Here is a 17,863-nt window from a genome sequence, read left to right as displayed (position 1 = left end):
TAAAAGGCGACTAACGGGATCGGGTGGTCAGGCTCGCTGACTTGGTTGATACATGTCATCGATCCCAATTGCGTGGATCGATGCTCATGATATCAGTCACTGGATTGTCTGGTCCAGACTCGATTATTTACAGACCGCCGTCATATAGCTGGAATATTGCTGAGTGCGGCGTTAGAACAATGTAGTAGTAGTAGTAGTAGTAGTAGTAGTAGTAGTAGTAGAATGTTTATAAACGTGTCACACGTTCAACATGTACAATATAAAATTGATGCACATAAGACAAAAGGTGTATGGATTGATTTGTTGTCTTCACAATGTCAGGTGATGCCATGGCGAACGCCAGTAATCTACCAAACACTGTACAGAAACAGTGATCGTTGCACGTCAACACTCCACGCGATGACAACTGCTCATTAACGATCGTCAGTTTCTCAACAAAAAACAGTAGGTTTTTAACATTTTTGCTACTAATATTGACTTTAAAAAATCAATTCTCTTCAAGATACTTGTTTTAATATGCTTTTTAAATGATTCATTTCCATATGTTTACTTAAAATCTCCTTTTAAGCAGAAATTTCGGTCTCTTCGTCTTTCTGCGCTACCTGTAAGCCTTCCGAATCTCAGATCGATTTTTTGCGCTATAAGAACAGAAAACAAATCGTCACTTAAGATAATCTCTGACAATCCTGATACATATGATGTATAGTTCAACAATTGGCGTCATATTTTTACGAATTCCGAACTAAAATATATCAGTAGTAGTATATCATAGTTGACAACGTGTCTGAACCTAATCTAATTATATATACAATTAGGCTATGACGTGCTGTTTAATAGTGAACGTGTTAGGACTTGGAGCCAGTGATTGCGGATAAGCGACCTCTTTGCTGTACGCTCTGACGATAACGTAGTGCCTCCGTCGCGGAAGGATAATCACCATTGGACTCATTATTTATATATATTTGTTACAGATGATTGCTCGTCGCTCATCTTCCTAACCTCGTTTCGCTGTTCGTATCCATCTCAATCTGTTTTTTGGGTTTACTTATTTTTATCCAAGTCCACTTTTTATATCAAAAGAACATGGTAGAAACATGCAAGAATCATCAATATACAAACACGTTCATATGTAAGTCAGTGTTTACAAGATGAAACATTTTCCTTCCTGGTACATGTTCCTCAATGTTAACAAAACTGCGTTGTACTAAATTTCACTTTCAACATTTTGTTCAGTCATGTAGCAGGAATACTTGCTTTTATTCCTCTGTATTTATATTCTGTTATGATTTTACATGTTAATATGTTGCATAGGAAATCACGTTTCCTCCTTCGTTAGAAGTCGGGTTCCCTTTTGTGAGAGAGCTCTTAAGATTTATCACTGAAACGGTTCATCGTAGTTCCATCTGTTAACTTTCACCCCTTGTCCCCACAATTTCACAACACTTGTGGAACTATATAGTTTGATAAATAAAGGGATTCTTGAAAGTGAGTGAGTGAGTTTGGTTTAACGCCGCTTTTAACATTATTCCAGTCATATCACGGCGTGTCAGCTTAATGTGGGAGGAAAGCCCGAAGTGATGCAGGTCTCAGACGTTTACCACTTCGGTGAAACCCACGAGCACGGGTATGGTGCTGACAAACCTAGAAACATAATCGGAGCGAACCGGGATTCGAACCCACAATCATAGGTTTCTGGCGTGCCCAAGGGACGCAACTCTGCACAGCGAATCGCGGCGCCTTAGACGACTTGGCCAGATTCTTGAAAGGATTGCGTTTAAGAAGTAACTGGATATCATTTAGATAACAGACTATTAACCCAGAAATCTGTACATAAAAGAATTTAGTGTGAAACCAACAAACAACCAACACATGGTAAACAATCAGCAATTGTATTACACATTTCACTAGGTTTAGAAATCAATACAAATTACTGCACAGCAATTACAATGGCCGTATGCAATAGAGTGGTAGTACAATATTCAATGGCAGTATGCAATACAATATATGCTGCCAGTGGTGATATCAAACGTTTATTGATAATAAAATTCACCTGTCCGCAACAGTAGACAAGCTTCCAGGAATGGCCTAGGCTGGGTACCAGAGTGAAAAATGATCATCACACAAAAGCTGGTCTTGAGGTAATGACAGATGCAATGTGAGATTCAACGTGAGATGAGACAGGTACCCGCCCGCTCCTATATATAGTCTAACTAGCTTCCTACACTTTCTATACAGTGCCAGGCCAGTAAAGTGTCACTTGAACATCACAGAATATTCGACATGTTTCTATAACGCTTCAAATCCATCCATGAAGTTCACAAATAATTCGAGCATCTATATATATCAACTTCTTCGCCACTGCTTACATTAAATACTACTACATTCTTAACGACTCGTCATTGTCCAAATACGATGCAATGAACTTCTACTGAATCTCAACAGAAACAATGTAATACAGTTACAATCATTGTTCAACATTAAATGACACCGCTGTATAACATTATGAATCACTATGAAATTGAGATGATCGACAAATGGTGAGGTGTAGTGTTACGCAGTTCTAGAAAACTGGATCCGCCGCCCAGTACAATGTGTCGTTAAATAACGAATCTCTATGGTGGCCGAGAGGGGACATTGGTGTATCGACGTTAATTACGGCCACGAGAAAACGATATAGCAATAACCAAAGGCGAGAAAGCGATAAGCCGAGACGAGAAAGCGGTAACACGAGACTAGAAAGCGATAACAAGGGGGGGGGGGGGGGGGGGGAGCCTTTACGCGCCGACAGGACGATATCAGAATGTACCGTATGAGAACACAGGCATTGTTTGAACTTCCCCAAGTAAAGATAAGATGCATCTTCTTTCATTCTGTTCTTGTATACAGATATTTGGTCCGAACATTTTAATCATTGTCTACATCGCTTTCTTGTCTGGTGCTACCGCTTTCTTGTCTCGTTCTATCGCGTTCTCCTCTCGTGCTATCGCTTTCTTGTCTGGTGCTACCGCTTTCTTGTCTCGTGCCATCGCTTTCTCCTCTCGTGCTATCGCTTTCTTGTCTGGTGCTACCGCTCTCTTGTCTCGTTCTATCGCGTTCTCGTCTCGTGCTATCGCTTTCTTGTCTGGTGCTACCGCTTTCTTGTCTCGTGCTATCGCTTTCTCCTCTCGTGCTATCGCTTTCTTGTTTGCTGCTACCGCTTTCTTGTCTCGTTCTATCGCGTTCTCCTCTCGTGCTATCGCTTTCTTGTCTGGTGCTACCACTTTCTTGTCTCTTGCTATCGCTTTCTCCTCTCGTGCTATCGCTTTCTTGTCTGGAGCTACCGCTTTCTTGTCCCGTGCTATCGCTTTCTCCTCTCGTGCTATCGCTTTCGTGTCTGGTGCTCCCGCTTTCTTGTCTCGTGCTATCGCTTTCTTGTCTGGTGTAACCGCTTTCTTGTCTCGTTCTATCGCGTTCTCCTCTCGTGCTATCGCTTTCTTGTCTGGTGCTACCGCTTTCTTGTCTCGTGCTATCGCTTTCTCCTCTCGTGCTATCGCTTTCTTGTCTGGAGCTACCGCTTTCTTGTCTCGTTCTATCGCTTTCTCCTCTCGTGCTATCGCTTTCGTGTCTGGTGCTCTCGCTTTCTTGTCTCGTGCTATCGCTTTCTTGTCTGGTGTAACCGCTTTCTTGTCTCATTCTATCGCGTTCTCCTCTCGTGCTATCGCTTTCTTGTCTGGTGCTACCGCTTTCTTGTCTCTGCTATCGCTTTCTCCTCTTGTGCTATCGCTTTCTTGTCTGTTGCTACCGCTTTCTTGTCTCGTGCTATCGTCTCGTCTCATGTTATCGCTTTATCGCTTTCTCGCGGCCGTAAATGAAGTCGATAAAGCGATGACCCCTCTCGGCCACCATAAATCTGTCCCACTTACAAAATTAGTTTACTGAGGAAGGATAATCTGAAATTTAGTAGCTCGAGGGCTATTCTCTAAATATTCATTTTAAATTATAAATAATGACAATAATCATCATGTATGTTCTTATCAACTTCACCACAACCACCATCATTAACATTATCGTACAGATTTGTAAGGCGGTAAGAATAATGTTACATACAGCGCTGCTTGAGGCAAGCCTCATATCATTGTCAATTACTGTTCGCTGGAATTGACTGCAGGAAAGTAATTGTTGTCTGGTGACAACTCTCCAATGACATGCGCAATAGAAGTGCTCATTAACAATTGTAGCCAAAGTCATTGATCAGTTATACTTGCCCTGTTGATGAACTTTTCTCAACATCCTCCAACCATGCGCTGTAGGGTGCACTGTGCTTTGATCCGAGTCATCGTCAGTATGGGGATATATCCGAGGTTGTTCGCCTGAATTGTCTCCGTCATCATCGCCCTTTTCCGTAATCAGCAAGAAGACTGACCTCAATGCTGAACGACGTAATTTGTGAAAACACGACGATCTTTCTGAAAACCCCTTCTGAATATTTCTTGTTTCAGGGAATGCCCTGATAATGTATCGACGTGACAATTACTTCAGATAAACCATCCTTAATATTTCCCAAAGTCCGAACTCCTTGTTGAAAATGGTCGTGTTAAATGTCAACAACAGAATATATTTTGCTATGTCTATTTCCTCTGAGACGGAAACCCGTCAATAAGTACGGAGTGGCACGAGTGGTCACAAGTATGTCCGTCATACAGTCCGGCGAGTTACAGCGTTGACAACCAACGCTTCGTACAACACGTCGTTTTCAGACATCCCTTAAGGGACATAATGAAGGCCGAATGACAGTACGGTTGTTGGGGAACTGAAGGTCTCATGGGAGATCGCCCAGTCTCGGCTTCCTCTGGTAATGCAGTAACAAGATACACTCCAGCCACTCGTGAACACATAGGGACATCGTTCGCAGACAAGTTCCTGTTCGTTGGGGTGATAGACTGGGACGTTGTCTGTATATCCAAAAAAACAGGAGCACATGTCTTATTTGTGAGCATATGCCTAGGTACAATACGCAGAATATTAACTGATTTTTACTTCGATTTTACCAGGTCTTTAACTTAAATTCCCAAGTGTACTAAATAAAAGTAATTATATATACAGTATATTAACGTCGACAGAATGTTCATGTGATCTTGATGGGGCGATGGGGTATCTCAGTGGTTAAAGCGTTTGCTCGTCACGCCGAAGATCCAGGTTCGATTCCCGAAATGGTTACAATATGTGAAGCCCATTGACGGTGTCTCCCGCCGTGATATTGATGGAATATTTCTAAAAGTGTCGTAAAATCATACTCACTCACTCACTCATGTGGCGTAATGAGAACATATTTCACGAACGGAATTGCTGGTCGATAGGACGGGGTACATCACAACTTCGGAATGGAAAATGATTCTATAAATGCCGAACAGGAACCGAATGAATCATGCAAACAAAATATAATAATACACAATTTACTGTCGGGCCTAATTTTAGGATCGGTCGATGATGAGAAACAACGGTTGACAAGACTGTCTTGATATATACCGAAGAGTGTGTTCAAAAACGTGTGATTAGACAAGTATTACGTCATATATATATATATATATATATATATATATATATATATATATATATGTGAACGTTACTGAGTGAGAGAGTATGGTTTTACGCCGCTTTTATCAATATTCCAGCAATATGACGGCGGGGTACACAACAAATGGTCTTCACACATTGTCTCCGTGAGGGCACTCGAACCCGTGTGATGAGTAAACACTTAAATCACCAGGCTGCCCAACTGTCTTACTAAAAAAACGAATGGGCGCGTAATCAGTAATGTGATTGGTTGAAAACTTTGAAAAGGTTTCAAAGCACGGAGATCTTTTGCACGTTTGAATGCGTATGAATACGTTATTTGTTTTTCTCAGAAATGACGACAGAAAACGTATTGATTGGATATTGTGTTTGATATATATTTATTTGACTCTTCTGAATTCTGCTTCCAACGCGGTTCAGGGTAACTAGGTAAACCGTGATGTAAACAAGTAGCCATTATCTTCACGTGGTCTTAACTATACTCTCGGACATACACAGATACAGACTACGACCAGTCATTGTTTTATTACCTTAATGGCGAGCACCAGGCAGGGTAACAACAAGTTCCATCTTTTAATATGTTTTGGTATGACACAACAGGGGAATCGAACCATCAACCCTCCGATCTCCGTAACTAACGATCGTCATATAAGTTATTAATACCCACGTGGTTATACGAGATATTAGAACAAACTGCTATGAAACACTTGTGCCATAACACTGATATGTAATGTGATAGGTGAACTTTGAACTTTCCAGTGCTACTTTAGGTTCTAAGTAAGGATAAGAATTTATGGATGAACAACTTCTTTATTACAATTAAGAGCGACGTTTCGGTGTAGGTTCTAACACCGTTATCAAGCAAGTAGGTTCACTTGCTTGATAACGGTGTTAGACCTACACCGAAACGTCGCTCTTAATTGTAATAAAGAAGTTGTTCATCCATAAATTCTTATCCTTAATTAGTACTCCAACTTCTAAATGCCTATCAAAGAAGTTACTTTAGGTTCATTCATTCATTGACTTCTTCATCAGTTGGATACCAAACGTGAACACGACTGGGTACCTAAAATTGTTGATTTATTCAATGACACAAAATTAAGTACATGATGTATATGTCTCTTAAATCATATACACGATTCGCATAAAATTTAATATTTTAGGTCCAGATAGATGTAAATATATTTTCATGTACAATTGTTTGCTAGTTGATGAACAAGACAATAAAGCCGAACAAAGGAATCAATCAGGCTTCCGAAAATGTAAGAATAGAGAAAGAAATGGACAAAAGCTGACCTACTGTCGATGTGTTGTTTTAAGTAGAAATGATGAGAAGACGTGAGGAGATTTAACTATTCATGGCCTCGAATGGTTAAATATACTGACTATAAATATAGCGCTACTTCCCGTTTCGTTTCAATGAAAATCTAAATTATTTGTTGGTTGGTTGGTTTGTTGTTTAACGCCGCACTCCAAGATAGGTCCAAGATAGTGCACTCATATAGCGACGTGCATGTACGTGTGTGTGGCTGTTTGTGCTCGTCCGAACAAATGCCGATTTCATAGTGCTAGCCCACTGAGATACCCAGCATAGACACATTATACTGACATCGAGCCGACCAAGTCATTGTTTTTGCCCCTTAACGATCTCCAGGCAGGGAAACAACAAGTGTCAACTTTTAACGACTTTTGGTATGACGCGCCCGTGTATCGAACCCCGGAACTTCCGTTCTCCGGGCGGACGCTCTACCACTCGACCACGGAGACGGTTAACGTTATATGAATTAATTATTGAGTGAATGAGTGAATGAGTGAGTGTGTATGGTTTTACGCCGCTTTTAGCAATATTCAAGCAATATCACGGCGGGGGACCCCAGAATTGGGCTTCACATATTGTCACCAATGTCGGGAATCGAACCCGGGTCTTCGGCGTGACGAGCGAACGCTTTAACCACTGAATGAATGAATAAACGAGTATGGTTTATGCGCTTTTAGCAATATTCCAGTAATATGACGGGGGGGGGGGGGGGGGGGCACCAGGAATGTGCTCCATACATTGTGCCCATATTGGGAATCGACCTCGGATATTTGGGGCGACGAGCGAACACTTTAACCATCAGACTACCCCACAGCCCCCATTAAAGATAAAAGTACCTAATGAGAGCTGACCGACTAAACAAAACATGTTGAATGTCACACTTTCATTATTATGCTGAAACCTTTTGCTTCCAAGCGGCATCGATGGCTGATGTACAACGATGAAATCCGTCACGTGATAAAGACCATGTTTGTTACCTCCTTGTTGTGATGTTTTAAACCTGTGCGCTCTGTGAACACACACTCCTGACGCGATCCTGACTCACCAGTAGCATATAGGCAGCCGAGCTGTGTGCTCTTGCAACGGCAAATCAAATCAATTATTTCAGTCATTTCAAGGTAAAACGTGTTATTTCATCGATGTAACACAAATTTATCATCGCAAACTGGCTCCCACGGGAGATTTCGCTTGGGTAAGATCAAGCGATATCTACATTGTATCTATGATATTAAATTAAATATACATTGTAGATATCGCTGCAATAAAATTGCATCACAATGCTTTGCAGACCATTGTGACGTCATTGTTACCATGAAGTCACAATCAAATGACATCACTAATGGCTCTGCTACTGAGGCTGTTAGCACTATGCGGGTGTGAAAAGTTAGGGACCATATATGGTCCCGTGGCACCAAGAGGGTTAAGACAGCTTATTACTGTCCACAAACTGAAAAAGTTGGATGAATGATGCTGGATGATAAATAAAATCTAACCCTCGTGTCTTTTGGTATAAAATATTGGAAAAAGTCCTCGGCAAGCCACTTTTATCAACTCGTGTTGATATATTTGATATCAAAAGACACTCGAGTGAGATTCTCTATATACACTCTTCACAAAAAGAAACCAACTGGTAATATTTTAGTAAATTTATTGTACCTAATAAAGTCGATATATTTAATTTAATATCATAGATACAAATATGTAATTTTGGAGCGCGATAGTCACATGTTGTCGTTGTAAAAAGGCATTGAAAACTGTTCATTGTCATGTCAAATAAGGCCACAAGGTTGCACTGAACTCAATATATCGTGTGACCGCCCCGGGCAGCAATCACGGCTCTGCATCTCCTCGGAACTGACTGGATAGGTGTACGAATTCTGTCCAGCCAAATTCTGCGCCATTCTGCTTGTAACGTGTTGGCCAGTTGTGGGAGTGTCTGCGGCGTGTTCTGACGTTGACGTACACGTCGATCGAGTTCATCCCAGAGGTGTTCGATTGGGTTGAGATCTGGAGATTTCGATGGCTAGGGCAAAACGTTGCTGTTGGCATTATGGAGGTAGTCTACTGTGACATGAGCTGTGTGCGGCGGAGCGTTGTCCTGTTGAAACAGCTTCCTCTGGCGGTCAATTATTGGAAGAAGGTGAGGTTGAAGAATTTGATTCGATTCTCGATTTGCTGTCAAATTTCCCTGAACCACACCCAAGTCATATCTCGTGGTGTAGGATATGGCCCCCACACCATGACTCTACCGCCCACCGAAATTGTCGAATTCGCGTTCACAATGTGGGGCAAAACGCTCATTTCGACGACGATAAACACGTTGTCTTCTATCTCGCCGGTGAAAAAGAAATCGTTGTTCATAGCTAAACCACACTTGTCGCCAGTTTCTCAAACTCCAAGGATGTAAGGTATGGCACCAACGCAAGCGTCGCTGTCGATGTATCTGTTGCAATACAGGGACGATAACTGGTCTTCTGGGTCGGATTCCAGCCTCGATATCCTCCTCAAACCAGGGATGCGTCCTGCAGTCTCCGTAGCTGTGGCATTGCTTGGGTGGTACAGTCGAATGTAGCGGTCCTGTGCAGGGGTGGTAACTCTTGGTCGGCCGGTTCTCGGATGGTCTGCAGTAGAATTGAACTGTCTGTATCGGTCTCAAAGGCGGCAAATGGTGCTGTGGTGGACGTTGAAGTGGTGTGCAACAGAAGACTGCGATTCCCCTCTTTAGATACGTCCTATGGCGATGTTCCGATCGGCAGCGCTGAGTCTCATCATTTTCCAACTTGAAAAATGTTAACAATTAAATGACAAATTATTGGCTAATGCTTGCCTTTCTACAGCCACTACCACGAGTTACGAATGCCATAACATACACGTGCATTTTGCTTTACTGTTTTCCTTCATGATATTTTTGAACAAGTGTGGAAACAATGCCTTTTAAGACATTGCAAATCGACAATTGCTGCGTTTTGACACACCGTTTGTCGAATATCAGCCCACCAACATTTTCCAATAACATGTATCCAATTCATATACCGGATTTCTTGTGTAGTCAGGTTCAATGAACTACATACCACCAGTGCGTTTCTTCTTTTTTTCAAGAGTGTATATCACAAAGGTTTTTTCCCCAGATAAGCGTTCTCAATATTTATTTCGAAGGCACGCTCTGATATGCACGCGGGAAGTGATGCGGCTCTATATGTTCACATTTTGCCTACTTTGTATTCATACGCCCTTCGCACCCATTATAAGGACACGTGAACATGGGGTAAGTTTCGTGAAAGAAGTTTTAGGTAAAATGATTCCAATCGGAACATAAACTTGACATTAAATGAGAAGCCCGTTTTATATCTTATGAAACTTATTCATTTCATAAAGGGCAGATTGGGAATTGTTTCCCTGAGTTGTGTCTGCTAAATGTTTTAGTTATATCAAGCCAAGGTTTAATTTGTCACGTTTGCCTTCGTGACATTTCCTGTTAAGGATAAATGATCCCTTAAACGTGAAGATGAAGCAATTATAGCGTATAGAGGACTTGTCAATAATATGTTTCAATTGAGTTTGATCTCGAAGAATCCAAGACATTAGGATCAGATGACAAAGAGAAACTAATTGTATGGGATCGAGAAGTTTATGTTTAGTCACTACAAAATCACCTAGAAAATAATACTTAGATGAGACACTCGCCGAACAATCATCGAATTGCATCTGAACCATCCCTCACCTCCGCTGGTGTCGGTGCTTAATCGTGCACGCACACACACACACACACACACACACACACACACACAGACACACACACACACACACACACACTCTCTCTCTCTCTCTTATCCTCGGAGGATCGATTAGCCATGGGTCACAGTGAATAAATGACACCGGTATATGACGAAGTCAGAAGGACAAACTCCTTAAAATAAGACCTTAGTGCTTGCAACCGCTACACAAAGATCAGAGGACAAAGATCCCCTACATGACACGAGAGAACGACTTTTCATCTGACCAATCAGAGCGTCGACTAAGAGATCGCGAAAGTGAAAGTCTGGATGTGTTTTCTCATCATGCAACCTCGAAAAGGTTAACACGGGCATTCCAAATAGAAGAAACATTTGAAAAGTATTTATCAAAATCATTTTCAAAGCGGGGTCTGGAATATAACTCGCCATTTTGAAACTTGCGCCTTAAAGCTTGAGAAAGTTTCTTTCTGAATGGCTAATGTCGATTTCCTGTTTGTCAATTCATTCGTCGGTCAAAGTTCGCGAAAGGTCGCTCGAACGTGACCTGAAATGGGATGTCCTCAGATCTGTGGTGTAGCGCTAGGGAGCACAAAGATCTGATTCTGATTAGATTGCCAAAGGTTGGGACAATCTCAACGTGTCAATGCCTGCCTGTCAATCAAGCTATAATAGTAGTCGAATATGTTGCGTGTAATAATCCGATTATATGTGCTAAAAGAAATTATGTTTTCTGAAATGTTTCAGGTCAGTGGGTGTCACCAAATGACAGACAATCAATGAGTGAGTACAATTGTGTCACGTGGAGTGTACGTGTGGTCAATGTAGACAGACAGACGCGACCATTACCGGGATAGCTCGCCCCTAACAATAACATGGAATTTCGATTAATTTTGTGAGAGTTTTCATCATACAGACAGGTTCCATCACTGCGTGTACACTAATCTGTACGCCAGCAGCAATGTACTATGTGCAGACATAATCAGGACTTGTATTACCTATACACGTAATACACCGTCATGGTCTGATGTGATCATCAAGACTTAATAAATACATTTTCGTTGTTAATCGAAACCTAATTCTATGGGTACATAGAGTAAGTTGAATAGATACTTCGATTGGAAAAGCGTTGTGGTTTATTAGATGTGGGAAATTAGAACAATGGATGTATCTCTTGATAGACACGCGACATTTAGATGCATATGTTTATAGACACAAGGCAATGATGCATCTCTGGATAGATAGAGGGAGTATAGATGCATCCTTCGATCAACACAAAGAATTTAGATACGTCTCTCGATAAACACAAGGAATATATATGCATCTCTCTATATGCACTAGTAATATTGATGTATCTCTCGATAAACACAAAGTATATAGATGCATGTATCGATGTACACAAGGAACATGATGTATCTCGCGATAGATACAACACAAGCGACAAAACCCTCTCCATATTAAATAGAGTGAGTGAGTGAGTTATGATATAACGTCACATCGGCAGTATTTCAGCCATATCGTGATATTAAATAGAAATCTCTGTTGAAAGTGTAATCGATCGTACGATTCCAACTAAATCATGAGCATGTGGTTATGTTTCACTATCAAATTGTGAAGTTACCAGGTGTTCACGAAAGGGTTAGTCTCCTGTCCCAACGGTGGCACCAGTTACAAACACATGCAAAGGCAAATCAATATTTCACCTGAAAAAAACACGGTAACATATGTAACAAGTCAAAAAGGGAATTGTATCGGACATCATTTTATCACTGATGTGGATATAGAGAATACTAAACTCATTCTCGTAAGATACAATTTTTACGAAACGAGTGGACTTTCTGTGGTATCTGACCGATCGAAATCTAACGAGAACGGGTGTGGTATTTTATTTATTACCCACGTTAATATATTTCAAGTGTAAATGCATAACAACTTTCGTTCGTTGACAGACCAAACTGAAACCGGTTGCAAAATCTGGTTGCGCATGTATATTGTACATTTCTATGCATACGCATTAACAATATGCGCCTGCAGTTGTGTTTGCAACAAAACAGCACCGACGCTCAAGATCCTTTTGGAAGGATTTCTTCAACTTATGGTAATTCACGCGCCATGTTGTCAGTACGCAGGGCCCCTATAAGAAAATTTGAAAAGTCACATTAGTGCCGCGCTTTGAATATCGGACCAACAGTCGGTCACTCGCACTGCCGGGCTGTGCATTCAAAATTGCTCGGTTTCCTTTATCTGTCAACTGAAATTATATCATGTTCGTACCATTTTGGAAGAGGGAAATCAGAGTGTTCGCCAAAGACGTTCATGTTAACTGTACAACCCTCTACTGAAGACGTGAAAATCAACAAACTGAAGTTGGATTGCATGTCAGTGACAGCTTCGAACGAAGGGCAAGGTCACCACCGGATTAAGAAAGTGAGTGAGTGAGTGAGTATGGCTTTACGCCGCTTTTAGCAATATTCCAGCAATATCACGACGGGGGACACTAGAAATGGGCTTCACACATTGTACCCATGTCGGGAATCGAACCCGGGTCTTCGGCGTGACGAGCTAACGCTTTAACCACTAGGCTACCCGACCGCCCCGGATTAAGAAAGGACAACTGTGATCTACTCACAGCGTTTTACGCTAGAGATAGGGAATGTTATTGTTCACATTTGAGATATTTCGGGCCACATAATTAGAAGTCAGGCACACTTCTACGGAGTTTTCGAATGATTTGTATCGGAACTGTTCACTTTGAGTGATCTGCTCGTGCAGTCGTGAACAAACAATTCCCGAAACAGCGCCACAAAACACGCTTCGAAGGGGACACTGATGGCACAACCGGATCATCCTAAGTAAGTCTAGATATCTGTCCAGATAGTGTAAACCGATTTCATTTCACGATCCTTATCCTTTTACGTTAAATCAAATTGAAAGTTGCCAAGGTGGTCGGGTTCGTCACGCTCAAGGGGACCCTCGATCTATTGATCGTTAGTCGTACATTGTAAATGGATATAGCTCAATTATATAATGTCTGTAGAAGTTCTATACATAACTTAGAGTAAACTACCGTTATAACGAACTCAAATGACCACTTATTTTACTTCGTTATAACCGTAGTTCGTTATAAGCATATGTACAATATCTATACAGAAAATGGACGGCACCAAGAAACAGTTCGTTATATCCGACAGTTCGTTATAAGCGTGTTCGTTATAAACGCTGTTTACTGTATATAGAAAGCAAACCGAATTTGATGCGTGTGTTTGGTTTAATAAAGTGTTTATAAATATCTCTCGCTTCAGTTCTGCCTTGTAGTTGCAAAATAAATGACGTCTCGCGATTTTTTAGGAATAAAAAAGGTAGTCCCGGTGTGACAGAGGTCACGGTTATCCAATCAAATCGAATAAAACGAGGTCAACCTTGTACGACACACGTGTGACGTACGGATTTAGTATCTCACCACCTGTATCTTCACCACGTGGGTAATAAACAAGGAATATAGATGTATCTTTCGATATACACACGTAATATAGAAGCATATATCGATAAACACAAGGAATATATATGCTTCTCTCGATAGACACGAGGACTGGAGATGCATCTTTCGATAGACACAAGGAATATAGATGCACTTCTCGACAGACACCAGGTTTGAATCCTGGATGGGACTAAAAAAGTACCAGAATCTGTACTTTACTAAGAAAGTGTTATCCTAAATGTAACATTAGTTACAAGGAATATAGATGCATCTCTCGATAGACACAAGGACTACAAATGCATACACAAAGAATATAGATGCATATCGTGACAGACGTAATGAGCATATATGCATTTCTTGAAAAATCTTGATTAAAAACAAGGATCATAGATGCATCTCACGATAGAAACAAGAAATATAGACGCAGGTCTCGATATATGCAATGACGGTAGATGAATATCTGGACAGACACAAAGAATATAGATGCATTTCTCGATAAACACAAGGAAAAAAGATGCATATATCCTGACAGACATAAGGAGCATATATGCATTTATAGACACACAAGGAATATAGATGAACATCTTGACATACACAAGGAATATAGATGTATCTCTCGATAGACACATACATATAGATGCATATCTTGATATGCACAAAGAAGATGGAAACATCTTGATAGACACAATGAATAATATTAATGCATCGCTCGATAGATTGAGTGAATGATATAGGTGTATCTCTCGACAGACACTAGGGCTATAGATGTATATATTGATATATACAGTAAATGTAGATACATCTATCTAAAGATACAGGGTATATAAGTGTATATCTTGATAAACACAAGGAATATTGATGCTTATCGTGATCTATCGATAGTTACAAGATTAAAATGCATCACTAGATAGACACAATGAGTAATATAAAAGCATCGCTCGATAGAACATAATCAGTGAATAATGCAGATGCATTTATCAACAGATACAAGGAATAAAGATTCATATCTTGATATACATTAGGAATATACAAATATACTTTGATAGACACAATGAATGTAGATGCATCTATCGATACATACAAGGGATATCAATGTATCGCTCGGTAGATACAATGAATAATATTCATACGTCTCTCGATAGACACATGGAATATTGAAGCATTTTTCAATAGATACAATGAAGATAGACACAAGGCATATAGATACATATATTGATATACACCAGAAATATAGATGCATATGTTGATGAACACAAGGAATATTATATTCCAGCGAAAACAGCTGCATGCCGTCTGTCTGGCAATCTCAAGTCCCCCAATATAACTGTTGCCCCTTCTTGGCTGTGGACGGAAGGCCAGGGGCGCCTGCGTGCGTGCGTGCGTGCGCGCGCGTGTGTGTAAAATCAGTACAAATATTTACTCATTCTATATCTTAGCATAGGGAACATAGGGCCAATTCTAGCCTGGAATCTCCTTTGTAACTGGGTCATTTAACAGGTCGCAAATTTGACTGTTTTGCAGTTGGAGATTGTATGAATGTACTGACCTGACTTTTCTTGCAACTCCTAAATCTTTTTCTCTTTTGAATTTTGTTTATGTATCTGCTAACAACTTAATCTGTTTTTATTTCCGTATCTTTGCAACCGGACCAGAGAACAGTTCAGTGGTTAGGATTGCTTGCAGGTTGTGGGCGTCCAGAATGTGATGTTACCATGGTAACACGTTCAAATGTAAGGAGGTTCCCTCGTACTCCTTGTCATGGTGCTGAACTAAGCACGGATAGTTAGATTAGGCCACATTACTTCACTCACTATGTACGGCGTTATCTTTGGCATCGTCGTCTGGCGTGGTTCAACAGAAATAATTGCGTTTGAACAGAGAAATCAAACCTTCTATGTGGACAGTTCAAGGTTAAATTGGTGTACCCTAGTTATGCATTAAAAAACGCACGGAGTAAAAGATCTCACTCGAGTCCACTCGGCCTCTATCGCCCACATCATTACTTCTGGGGCAGCCATGGACTTGTGATATTCCACGAATTGACTTTAAACCGAATGACGCCAGATCCCGCCATGTAATGTTCGTAAAACATTTATTTTGTTTTTTATTTGACAGAAATAAGGTATACATTTTTATTTGAAGACGGAAACAATTTGAACACTATCTTCACAAATGGCACCAGGTTGTGTTGTGTCACGTGATCGTCACGTGCCCGAAACTAGTTTCAGCATGGATTCCTGCCAGTTTAGGCCAAAGTTCTATTGGACTGAGGCGAGCTGAGTGCATGTGAAATACCTATCCCTACCGATCCCAATCATCCGGATGGTGAGTTTCCAGATTGATGAGGGTCGATCTGTACAGACTTTACAGTACTCAAATACAATGGCCGTATAAAACGCAATGGCCTCATTAAAACACCACCTCTGCTCCAAATGAGAAAATAATCGCTGATTCCATTCCCGAGGAGAGAAAATAATTCTTCTTGTGATATCAGATACATATGTATGGCACGAACCTCCCCTTCATCGCAGTACTATCTGTTAAAGACAATAGTCATATTAATTCATAATTGATCGCCCTTAGTCATGCACGATCCCTAATGTGGGTTCAAATCCTAGATTCGCACCGATTATGTTTCGCTTGTTAGGTTTGTCAGTACCACATCCGTTCTAGTAGGGGCGGTCGGGTAGCCTAGTGGTTAAAGCGTTCGCTCGTCAAGCCGAAGTCCCGGGTTCGATTCCCGACATGGGTACAATGTGTGATGCCCATTCCCTGTGTCCCCCGCCGTGATATTGCTGGAAGATTGCTAAAAGCGGCGTGTAACCATACTCACTCACCCACTGTTCTAGTAGGTTTCAAAGTGGTAAACGTCAAAGACCAGTATCACTTTGAAAGGTTTACACTAAACTCCTGACACACGTTGAAGCCAAATATGTTTATTAATTATCACCACCCAGAGCACCATGACATTTTGCACTTATACCGCCGCACTAGGATCCTCCCTACCTCCACAAGAAAGTCGGGTATCCCGAACAATCGGCTATAACGATCCTAGTAGTCACAGTATCTTTAGTGTAGATATAGAAAAATCTCACCCGAGTGTCTTTTGATATCAAATATATCAACACGGGTTAATAAAAATGGAAAAATTCCGAGGCTTGCCGAGGATTTTTGCCACTTTTATCAACGAGTGTTGATATATTTGATATCAAAAGACACGAAGGTGACATTTTATTTATCATCCAACATCATTCTTTCAACTTTTTCAATTTGTAGACAGTAATTAGCAGTGTCTTCAGTGTAAAAAGTACTGCTTACAGCTTCAGTAGCAGAGCCATTAGTGATGTCATTTGATTGTGACGTCATGGTAACCAGTGATGTCACATTGATCTGCAAAGCATTGTGATGTAATGTCATTGCAGTGTAGATATCGCTTGATCTCATCCAAGCGATATCTACTGAGGGAGCCAGTTTTAAAGTGAACTATGGACACCAATGGACACCAAGTCGTATTTTTCTTTCTTCCGTACGGTTTTTCAGTCTGTGTTACGAATACACTAATGTTACGAAATCTGTTTGTATTTGTATCACGGACAATTGTACGGGATTTTCAAGAGCCAAGATCAAAAATATATATATACAGGTGTAACCTTAATGGGGTAATTATTAAGGTTACACAAGAACGCTTTCTCGAATATTTCGTCCAACTTTTATTGAATGCTCATGTAATGTACATCTAAAATTTGATAAACCATTTACATGTTATGTCAAATTTGGAATAAA

This window comes from Haliotis rufescens, unplaced genomic scaffold (genome assembly GCF_023055435.1).
Source record: "Haliotis rufescens isolate VD_foot unplaced genomic scaffold, xgHalRufe1.0.p SCAF_8, whole genome shotgun sequence".
Lineage (NCBI taxonomy): Eukaryota > Metazoa > Mollusca > Gastropoda > Lepetellida > Haliotidae > Haliotis > Haliotis rufescens.
Note: the sequence above shows the minus strand (reverse complement) of the source record.